The sequence below is a fragment of the Amblyraja radiata genome, chromosome 2, assembly GCF_010909765.2.
Source record: "Amblyraja radiata isolate CabotCenter1 chromosome 2, sAmbRad1.1.pri, whole genome shotgun sequence".
Lineage (NCBI taxonomy): Eukaryota > Metazoa > Chordata > Chondrichthyes > Rajiformes > Rajidae > Amblyraja > Amblyraja radiata.
Window position 1 is genome coordinate 73671225 of NC_045957.1, and position 11096 is coordinate 73682320.

General features: G+C 46.3%; 1 long non-coding RNA gene across 1 annotated transcript; it reads right to left on the reverse strand.

The window, feature by feature from the left end:
• Positions 1-1386: 1386 nt before the first annotated feature.
• Positions 1387-10452, reverse strand: LOC116984431. Its single transcript, XR_004415015.1, has 4 exons — positions 10442-10452; positions 9762-9766; positions 2151-2157; positions 1387-1547 (listed from the first exon to the last, which is right to left on the reverse strand). It is a non-coding gene; the product is annotated as an uncharacterized LOC116984431 (long non-coding RNA).
• Between the last annotated feature and the right edge of the window lie 644 nt (positions 10453-11096).

An 11096-nucleotide genomic window follows, 5' to 3' on the forward strand; every position in this document is an offset into this window, starting at 1 on the left:
GGGAGGCGAGGAGGGAGAGTGGGGGTGCAGGAAGAGGAGGGGGTTGGGAGGGGAGATGGGTTATGGAGGGAGGAAGGAAGTGACTGAGGGCAGGGGAAAGGAGAGGGAGGGAGGGGTGAGGGAGGGAGTGGGGGAGGGGAGGATGAGTGGGGTAGGGGAGGAGGAGTGGGGGAGGGGAGGAGGAGAGGGGAAAGAAGAGGGAGGGTGAAGAGTAGGGGAAGGGATTGCTGCGGGTTGAAGGGGAATGGAGGAGGATAGGGGTAGGAAGAGGGAATGGCGAGGCGCAGTTGATGGAGGGTTGCCGTGACTCGCATCACAACGGGGAACTCTGATGTCCCAACGGGAACCTCTCAGTGTGCCTGTGCAGTTGGGGGCTATGGGTCAGTGGTGGAATATTGCCTAGGGGACCGGCCCAACGGGTCCGCACCTGGTGTAGTATGACAATAAAATCACAGGACATGCAACGGTGAAAGCAACAGGTGTCCTAAACTTTCTGAGGCGCAACTTTCATCATTGTTCAACTTCTGTCAAGGAGAAGCTATACTTCACCCTCATTAGACCTCATTTGGACTACGCAGTTACAGCATGGGACCCATACACAAATAAAAACATTTCTTCCATCAAACGTGTCCAAAGACAGGCAGCTCGATTTGTTACTAACACCTATGAGAGAGAAGCGAGTGTCACCAAACTTCAGAATTCTCTGGGGTGGAACCCTCTCCAAGACAGACGTGAAGCTCACCGTTTGACCTGTTTTTACAAATTGTTAAATGGTCAGCTCGACATAGATTACAAGACCTACACCAAACCCAAACCAATTAGGAGCAGACGAGGGCATTCGATCCAATTTGTGATCCCAGCTACAAAGACAGATGTATACAGCAATTCGTTCTTCCCCCGCACAATTAAAGCATGGAATAATCTCCACCCAACTATAGTTACCCAACCAGATGCAACTAAATTTTAAGTAGCTCTTTCTTCCCAATAACACTTTCTGGCTTAAGTCCTCCCTCCACCACCTCCAGTTTAAATTCCATTTGGAATATTTTGGAGGACCAAGAAACCAAGACAAGACAAACACTCTGACGTGTCAAGGTACCGCTGTCTTTCTCTGTCCAAGTCACTAAGTGGGTACTTACAGTATTTTGCCATCTCCCATTGAACTTGTAGATACAAGATTGGTTTCCAAATACACAGGACAAGATGTTAAATATCCAAAGTGCCAAAAGTCAACTTGCTTCCAGTGGTGATGGGAGCCTTAAGCACTCACTTAGGCTCCCCCGATGTTGAGAAAGGCTAGGCAGACACGTCATTGGGGTTATCAAGTCGACACATACATTAATCGACGTTTCGCTGATTGAACCCACGACGTCTCCAGTAGTCCCAGAACCACCCCTCTCTGTATCTGTCTAGTCGGTTATTTAGGAGACCAAATGGGGTCTTTCCTCTTCAGCCAGAACCATTGGCTACTCCGCTCTGCCACCCGTGATGTTTCTTTGGTGGCCTGGCGTAGGGCTTGTCCGCTGATCCCCAGGTCCTTCATCAGTCTTATATAGAAATATAAAAAATAGGTGCAGGAGGAGGCCATTCGGTCCTTCGAGCCAGCACCGCCATTCATTGTGATCATGGCTGATCGTCCCCTATCAATAACCCGTGCCTGCCTTCTCCCCATATCCCTTGATCCACTAGCCCCTAGAGCTCTATCTAACTCTCTCTTAAATCCATCCAGTGACTTAGACTCAACTGCCCTCTGTGGCAGGGAATTCCATAAATTCACAACGCTCTGGGTGTTAAAGTTTTTTTCTCACCTCATTCTTAAATGACCTCCCCTTTATTCTAAGACTGTGGTCCCTGGTTCTGGACTCGCCCAACATTGGGAACATTTTTCCTGCATCTAGCTTGTCCTGTCCTTTTATAATTTTATATGTTTCTATAAGATTACCCCTCATCCTTCTAAACTCCAGTGAATACAAGCCTAGTCTTTTCAATCTTTCCTCATATGACAGACCCGCCATCCCAGGGATCAATCTCGTGAACCTATGCTGCACTGCCTCAATCACAAGGATGTCCTTCCTCAAATTAGGAGACCAAAACTGTACACAATACTCCAGATGTGGCCTCACCAGAGCCCTATACAACTGCAGAAGAACCTCTTTACTCCTATACTGAAATCCTCTTGTTATGAAGGCCAACATTCCATCAGCTTTCTTCACTGCCTGCTGTACCTGTAAGCCAACTTTCAGTGACCGGTGTACAAGGACACCCAGGTCTCGTTGCCCCCTTACCTAACCTAACCCCATTAAGATAATAATCGATGTTCGCCAGACCTTTGATGACTTCTTGCCTAAACTCGTTAGCCTGATCAGTGTCCTTCACCTTAGAGCTATACCATCTTCCCAGACTTTTGATTGGCTTCTCTGACACAGTTGGGATAGGTTCTTGGTCAATGAAGAACCTTTGATCTATCAGTTTGCCTATGATTATAGAAATGCTTCTTGATTTGGATGGCTTGAATTTCATTCTGACCCCAGTGATGTTCTCTTGAAGCTTCCCTAAAAGCCGCCTGGTGCAAGGTGCTGTTGTTGTGATGATTGTCATGTCATCCATGTAGGCCCTGATGGGTGGTAGATGGAATCCAGACTTCAGCCGCTCGCCACCAACTACCCACTTGGAGGCCCTTATGATGATATACTTGGGGACCTCAAACAGATTGCCTGTACAGTTGAATAAAATCACAATTAAAATAAAAGAGTTCAAGCGGGTAGATGGTTTGATGAGAGATGTCTTTGCAATTCAGGCTGCACCAGTTAGACCATGGCTATTATTTCCTACCTGCTCAACAATATCTTTATCACAGAATGGAGGCAGGAAGAAAGGAGCACCATCTGCTGTGTGCCGCTGAATAAGCTGACCATTAGCAAGAGTATGTCACCATGGAAACAGTCAGCATGGAGGAAGCTAAACTCCTATTGTGGAACCGACATGTCCAAAGGACACCGACATGTCCATAGGGGTTTTATATGCAAAAGAAAAGATCTCAGAAACCACAAAGACACGGAGTTTGCAAAAGCATATATTTGTAGTTCTATTTTTTCTTAGAAGGTCATAGAATCACACAGCATGGAAATAAGCCCTTCGACCCAACATGTCCATGCCAACCAAGACGCCCCATCTAAGTTAGTCCCATTTTCCCGTGTTTGGCCATATCCCACTAAATCTTTCCTACCCATATACTTGTCCAAGTATATTTTAAATGCTGCTATAGTACCTGCATCAACTACCTCTTCTGGCAGCTCATTCTAATTACTCACCACTCTCTGCGTGAAAAAAGTTTCCCCTCACATTCTATCCCCTCTCACCTTAAAGCTCGGTCCTCTGGTTCTTGATTCCCCTACTCATACCCCTTCCATGACCATTGTACAAATCAATGAGGAGATGGTACACCCTGCCATAATGCCAATCTCCATGCAGTGCCATGTGGTCGTAAACTCAGGCGTGGTGAAACAGAGCTGCAGATCTTGAAAATAAGCGTTGACAAGGCTTGCAATAGTCTCTGGTATCCTGAAGAAGTCAAAGGATGCCCAGAGGAAACTATGAGGGACAGTTCCGAATGCCTTGGGAAGGTCAAGGAAAATGACATGCAGATCGCTCATCTCTTTTCTTGCAGTCTGGATTTGGTGCCAAATTATGCTGGTATGTTCGAGACATCCAGAGAACCCTGGATGCCTGCTTTTTGGACTGTTGTATCCACAAGGTTGTTTCTCTCTAAATAGCTGGTCATCCTCTGAGCTATGATGCTGAAGAAGATCTTACCCTCCACATTGAGGAGACTGATAGGGCGGAATTGGCTGATATCTGTGGATTCCTCCTCTTTCTGAATCAGGATTCCTCCTGCCCTGCGCTATGCTTTGGGTATGACTCTCTTCTCCCAAGCCACTCTCATTAGCCTCCACAGAAAGCGAAGAACATCAGGAGCACCCTTGTAGAGTCGATACGGAACCCCATTTGGCCCTGGGGCTGAAGATACTCTTGCCCGCTTTACTGTCTGTTCCAGCTCCCTCCACGTTGGAGGACTAATGTCCATCTGGTGCTCTTGTTGTTCAATTGGTGGAATGTCCGATGGAATAGTTGTCTTCTGGTGTCTCTTGTCATCCGCATGCATTCTTTCCAGATGCTCGTCCGGCTCCTGCCTTGATGTTTTCAGGTTTCCTCCCTTGTCTTTGTTGAAAAGTGATTTTATGAACTTGTAGGGGTCCTTGAAGAAGCGTGATCTCGTTCGTTCTTTCTTTTTTTGTGATTTCCACAGGTACTCTGCTCGTCTCAGGGTTGCTAAACAGTTTTTGATGTTTCCCTGGAGAATGTTGATGCCCTCCTTCTCACTATCAGAAGCCTTCCTCCACTGCTTCTTGAGCTGCCTTCTCTCCCGGATTAGGCATTCCATCTCCTTTTGCCGTCTGCACTTGCTTTCCAAAGCTGGTGCCTTTTCCTTTTTCTCCCTTATTCCATATCGTTCTGCTCCATAGCTATACATGATGTCCGCCATCTTGTCAAGCATTCTTTCGACTGTACCCCTTACTGGATAGTGGTCAGGTCTGCATTTATGGTCTCCCATTCTTTCTTCTCCGAGGCTCCAGGCCATTTCAGGCGAGGTTTTCTTCCGCTGATCTTTTTCTCCATTGCTGGTTTTCTTGGCTGGATGGGCTCCATATCTTCCTCTGCCTGCGTAACTGCGCTTGAGTTTCCTTCATCAGGGGGGCTGATGTCCTGCAAACTTTGTTGAGACTTCAGTCGCTGGACTTCATTTGACTGAATTGATTGACTTTTTCAGGAAGTACTTATCAATGCGAGGTCCCTGTTTTCACTCTCTCAAGCACCCTTTATTTTGATGTATTTTCAAGCCCTTTGAAGATGTTATTTTCATCCAGCCGCAGGAGCAGACCTGAAGCCTCTTCTCGGATGATGATTGTGCGCATGGTTCTTGTGGAGTGCATGTATTGCTCATGGCCTTTTCCGTTCCTAGGTCTATAGCCGTATTATCCATCAATGAGTCTTCTTCCGTCCCCACTCTCGCAGATTCTCGGGGTATTCCTTCTTTAATTATTTTCGTAGCCATAAGTGGGTGTCTCCAAAATACTGAATAGTATTGGATCCTGCTGACACGGGTAGCTAGCCCATGCCTGCTCCAGGTGGGGTCTATTTCCTCCTGTCAGCTGTCTTTCCATGATTGGAACACTTTTATGAGGGAAATGATTGGAACACTTTTACTCAACAGAACAGGGCAGAATCTGCTCAACATACCTGGTGTATTTGTCTTGTATTTGTCCTGTACATACTTCTTCTTACCTCCCCCATCAACTATATATTAGCAACGTTCTTTTAGCTTTCTGTGGAGTACAAAATACTGCATTAATCAAAATTGCTTATTGTGCTTTCCAGGTACATGTCTATCCCAAGCCCAGCCCACCTTATAAATATTCAAAAACTATGTAATTATGATCCATTGAGGAATAGTTTCAATGATTTTTGACCTCCAAGAGAGAAAAATGACATCTCGTCTCTTTCTTGCATGGGTAACCATTTATTTTACATGTGATCCCCAGATCAAGATCTTGTCAGAGCAGAAAATATTCCCATCCATATCCAGCCAGTCAAGGATTGGATCTAACAACTCCCTTTGTACTTTTTCTAAACTTCATTGGATAATAGCCAAGCTTTTATCATGTGATAGATCATTTTAACAGATATTTATTCAGTAGATCGTCCCTGAATTGTTATCAACACACTAAAATTCTTCCTTAAATAAGGAAACCAACACCACACACAGTGCTCCTGATGTGTTTGCACCAGTCCCTTATGTAAACGAAGTATAACCTTTTAACTTTAGTATTATTTTCCCCATACTTGTTGCACTTGGTACCTGCTTTTTTGAAACTAGTTCTCAGGGGTACCCAGATCCGTTCACATCTCAGAACTCTCCAATTGGTCACCATTTAGATAGTAAACTCCTTTAGCCAAATTAGCAATCATATCTTTTGGTGCCTTCATCCAGGTCTTTTATATAAACAATAAAACATTGAGGCTCCAGCATTGATCCCAATGCCATGTCACTCATTACATTCTGATGAACAGCGTGGGGCCTAATTATGTCTACCCTTAATTTCCTGTTAGCTGCCAAACCTCAATCCATGACAATGTTACCCATGCTTTGATGCAGTACTTCATCAAATGCCCACCACAATTAGAAATATCTAGTTTTGATTTTATCCAAGTCAAACTTCAAGTCAAACCAAATGTTAACCCCGAAGACATAGGTTTGAGAGGGGGTAAAGATTTAAATAGGAACCTGAGGGGTAACCTTTTTTACACAAAGGGTGGTGGGTGTATGGAACAAGCTGTCAGAGGAGGTAGTTTAGGCAGGCAAGTTGGGCTGATGGACCTGTTTCCGCAGTGCAGGACTCTATGACTATCTAGCTTATCAAGCTTAATGAGAAAAAGTATTGACACTTTGCCACTGGAATGGTAAATTGTCCTGATTAATTATTTGACTGGGACTGTAAGGATCAGGGGAAATAAGGATATTTTAGTGGAAGCAAAAGGTCTGAATTTCTGGAGAAGAATGTCTCATTTAACTATAAACGTTGCAATTCATTTTATTAAACAGCAATCATAGTTATGTGTTTAATCTGTTCTGCTATCACAGCCATTCTGATGTGCAACCAATGTCTGTAAATTAGCTATGCTTGAATCCAATTTAAAGGTTGAATATTTTCTTCACAGCCAGTGTGATGACTGCCAATTCCAAATGCCAAAGTACAGTGAGATGACTTAACAGTACAGTTGAACATTGTAATTGTCAAATAAAGCAGACCTCGACTCTGCAATGCAGGGATAAGCTCTGATGATATAAAATACACTAATATGCCTTATCCACCGATAGGAGAATGCTTGAATGTCATTTAAGGTTTCAAAGGTTTCAAAGGTCGTTTATTGTCACATGTACCAATTAAGGTACAGTGATATGTGAATTACCATACAAATAAAAAGGAAACAAAACACACAAGTGCATAAAAGTTAACATAAACATCCACCACAGCAGATTCCCCACATTCCTCACTGTGACGGAGGGCAAAAATGTTGCAGCTTCTTCCTCTTTGTTCTCCTGCAGTCAGGGCAGTCGAACCATCTGTTGGGGCGATCAAAGCTCCCAGGTCAGGGCGATAGAAACTCCTGCGTCGGGTCGGACGAAACTGCCGCGGCTTGGAGTTCCTGAAGTCGGTCTCTTACCAGAGACCGCAGGCTCCGTGATGTTAAAGTCCGCAAGCACCCACAGTTGGAGCTCAGTGGTCGATCTCTGTCAATGGTGTGGCGGGCTCTGCGATGTTAAAGTCCCATAGGCACATGCGGTGGAGCTCTCGAAATCGGTCCCCTGCAAAGGCCGCCAACTCCTCGATGTTAGGCCGCAGTGCAGACGGAGATACGATATGGAAAAAAATTGCAACTCCGTCAAGGTAAGAGATTCGAAAACAGTTAGTTTCCCCTAACCCCCCTCACCCCCACATAAAACAAGCTAAAAAACGCAAAAAACATACATTTAACACGTCTATCTATCTATACTATTACTAGAACCCTCATCTTGACCACTCCCGGTTGTTTTTTTTTTAATTTGCACAAAAACTGTACCCTTTATCGCTAGGATTTTTCGCAACCTTACTCACCGTTCTCCTCTCCTCCAAGCGCACTAAGTTTTATTCCGATCGGTGGAATATTACAAAAGTTAAGAAGGTTTAAAAAATCTTGAGATCAGCAGATTGGTCTTCTCGTCTGTCATTCACCGTGAAGGCACCTGCTGAGTCCACAAGTGCAGATTGAGTCCGCAAGTGTGGAGTCGGGAAAGTTGCTGTGTGGAGTCGGGAAAGTCGCTGTATGGAATTGGGAAAGGCACTGTGTGGAGTCGGGAAAGTCGCTGTGTGGTGCCGCGGCTGGTGGCCGCTGAGTGGAGTCCCACCCCCCCACATACCCCAACACCCCCACACACCCCCTTCCCCTATCCCACTTCCCCCCCTCCCCCTCTTCCTCACACACACCCCCCTTGTCCCACACCACCACTCCTCACCCCCACACATCCATTCATACCCCTCCACTGTTCCTCCCCACACCTCCCCACACCACCCCACCCCCCAACACCACCCCACCCCATCACACCATACCACCACCCTCCCCAACACCACCCCCTCCCCCACACCACCCCCCCCCCTCCTAGCCACCACCACCACCCTCCCCCACACCACCCCCTCCCCCACACACCACCCCCCCTCCTGCACACCACCCACCTCCCCACACCACACCACTCCCCCTCCTCCACAACACCCCCCTCCCCCACACCACCACCCCTTCCCCACACCACCCCTCTCTCCCACACCACTCCCCCTCCCCCATACCACACCCTGTCCCACACCATGGTGGAATATTGCATTGGGGAATGGGTTGCATTGGGAGACCAGGCCTCCCGTGTGACTGGAACCCATGACTCCCACTTAGTCTAGTACTATTTAAAGTAAAGTAAAGTAAAAAGTAAAGTATCCTTTATTGTCATTCAGACTTTTCAGTCTGAACAAAATTTCATGCCTTGCGGTCATAACATAGAATAAAATAATAAAACACGCAATAAACAGATTTAACATCCACCACAGTGAGTCCACCAGGTCCTCTTTACTGTGATGGAAGGCAAAAGTTTTAAAGTCCTTGTCTCTTCCCTCCTTGTTCTCTCTCTCCGTTGAGGTGATCCAGGTTTCCGATGTTGCGACCCCGCCGGGTGACGGTAAGTCCCGCGGCTGAATCCAAGCTCCGCGAACGGGCCGGTTCAAACTCCACGGCCCGGGGCGTACGAAGCTGCCGCCCTCCAGTCCAGCGGACTAAGCTGTTGTTGCGGGAGCTCCGGAAAACAGGTCACCAACCTGGGACCTGCGAGCTCCCGACGATGTCGTCCACTGGCCCCACGGCCGAGTCCTCTGGGCCCGCGGCCGTGTCTCCGAGTCTTCGAAGTCAGGTCGGAAGTCGGGTCGCCGCCGCCGCAACGCCACCACAGCCCCGAAGTCGGCCAGCCTCGCGTTGGTAAATCCTGGCTCTGCCTCCGGAGCCTAGAGGTTGGTCCCAGTTGGAGGCCGCCAGCTCCGCCATTTGGCCTCAGCGCAGACGGAGACAGGGGATACGACAAGAAAAGGTCACATCCCCCCGAAAGAAGAGACCAAAAACATGTGTCTCCCCCCCCCCCCCCCCCCCCCCCCCCCCCACACATACACAACCAAAATAGACTAAAATAAACTGAAACAGGACAAAAAGAAAACAAAAAAAAGAAAAAAACAAACGGACTGCAGGCGAGCCGCAGCTGCAGGGCAGCACCGCCACTTCCGGAAAACACATCAAAGGAAAGGTCCCACAGACTGTTGGCGAGGCAGCCATTGTTGGCGCCACCCAGTGGTTACAGTATATTTAGCTGCTCAAGTTGTGATGCTGTTCCTATACTCGCATTCTAAAAAAAACCAGAAAATGATAATAACACTTGGCAAATAAGGAAGGGTTTACGGAGAGATAAACAGACAATGTTTTGAGTAAATACCCCTTCAGCTCATATTCAAAGTAGATTCACTAATTTACATAAACTGATTCTTTGGTTGTTTAAAAAAAAAATTAAGATGGCAGAGTGACGCAGCTATAGTGCTGCAGCATCACAGCGCCAGAGACCCAGGTTCGATCCTGACTACGGGTGCTGTCTGTGCGGAGTTTCCTGTGACCACATGGGTTTTCTCCGGGTGCTCCGCTTTCCTCCCACATTCCAAAGACCTACATGTTTGTAGGTTAATTGGCTTCTGTAAATGACCCCTAGTGTGTAGTATGTGAAAGTGGGATAACATAGAATAAGTGTATGGTGATCAATGGTAGGTATGAACTCAATGGGCCAAAGGGCCTGTTTCAATGCTGAATCACTAAACTAAACTAAAGACAATATTCAACTCTTCATTTATTACTCTAAACTCTCAGTAAATGGTACACTAGTTATTTGACCATATTGTGAAGGTGTTGGTCACTGCCCATCTAAACTAACTCTTGGTTTATGGGCAGTGGTTGGCTGAAGGTTATTTTATCATCCAGTTCATTCATTTTTAGTTCACCTGGGATTACTTCTAAACTGAATGGTCAAAGAATTAACCTTTACCGGAAAAATAACAGTCGCAGAAAAATAACAGCTACAGAACCAAAAGCCACAAATACTTTGAAAATATTTGTGCACGATTAAGCAGAAAAGTAAGTACAGCAAGTGGGTAGAGTGTAATAAGTAATAATGTAACATTGCTACTGAATATAATTGCTTCAATAACTGGCATGCTCTAGTATTCGGTATTTCACAACTGATATTGGGCAGTAGTGAGGAAGCTTCCAGAACAATTTTGATGGAGGTCCCAGACTGATATTAGGACAGCACTGAGTGGGCTCCCAATCTTTAGATTTTAGAAATCCAGCGAGGAAACAGGTCCTTTGGCCCACCGAATCCATGCCAACCAGTGACCGCCCCGTGCTTGAGCACTATCCTACACACTAAGGACAATTTCCAACTTTACTGAAGCCAATTAACCTACAAACCTGTATGTTATTGGACTGTGAGAGGAAACCAGAGCACCCGGCGAAAACTCACATGGTCACAGGGAGAACATACAAACTCTATACAGACAGTCATGATTGAACCTGGGTCTCTGGCGCTGTAAGCTAGCAACTTTACCGCTGCGCCACCATGTCTGTTCTTGCGTTGCGGATTGTTCTTGAACAATAGTCCTCTTCCTGATGATAGCAGCAAGAAGAGAGCATGGCTAGGGCAGTGTGTGCCTCTGATGATATTAGCCACCTTCTTGTGGCGGCACATACCTTATAGATTTGCACCAATAGTGGAGGACAGTACTCATGTTGGACCAGGCAATATCCACCATTTTCTGCAGCCCCCTTCATTGTTGAGAATTCAAATTACTGAACCAGACTTTGATGCAATCAGGCAGTATGCTGCCAACCGGACAACCTTAGAAGTTCGATAAATGGTCAAGTCAAGT